Raw genomic sequence first — 472 nt, forward strand, 5'->3', positions numbered from 1 at the left:
CAACATTAACTTCCTCAGTTGAGGCTTGACACTCATGAGTAGGGTGTCCTCTTCTACATATGTCACATGCTGCATGAGGTTCATTATGTATCAAAGCTAAGGTCAGCTTCCTTATCTCCTTTTCCATGGCGTCAAGTTGTACCTACAAAGATGTGTTAGCATTAACCTGGTGAACACCAGTTGATATTCTTCTTTCAGCAATTTCAGAGGAACACTGATTTGTATCTTCAGACAATTCATCAAGAATAGTGACTATCTCCTTTAGAGTCTTCTTCATCAACAGACCTCCAGCTGCATTACTCAATGTTCTCCACGAGGTCGGTGTTAATCCATCCAAAAAGTCCTGGAGTTGCATCCAGAGTTAAATTCCACTATGTTGACACTTTCGCATTATCTCCTTAAACCTCTCCCAAGCTTCAAACACAGTTTCAGTCTCATTCTGGAAGAAATTATGGATTTTTCTTCTAAACTT

The 472-nt window shown here is 39.8% G+C and overlaps 1 non-coding gene across 1 annotated transcript; it reads left to right on the plus strand.

The window, feature by feature from the left end:
- The first annotated feature begins 365 nt into the window (after positions 1-365).
- LOC117277522 (small nucleolar RNA R71) lies at positions 366-472 on the plus strand. The gene has a single exon (XR_004507821.1). It is a non-coding gene; the product is annotated as a small nucleolar RNA R71 (small nucleolar RNA).

The sequence above is a fragment of the Nicotiana tomentosiformis genome, chromosome 3 (genome assembly GCF_000390325.3).
Source record: "Nicotiana tomentosiformis chromosome 3, ASM39032v3, whole genome shotgun sequence".
Taxonomy (NCBI): Eukaryota; Viridiplantae; Streptophyta; class Magnoliopsida; order Solanales; family Solanaceae; genus Nicotiana; species Nicotiana tomentosiformis.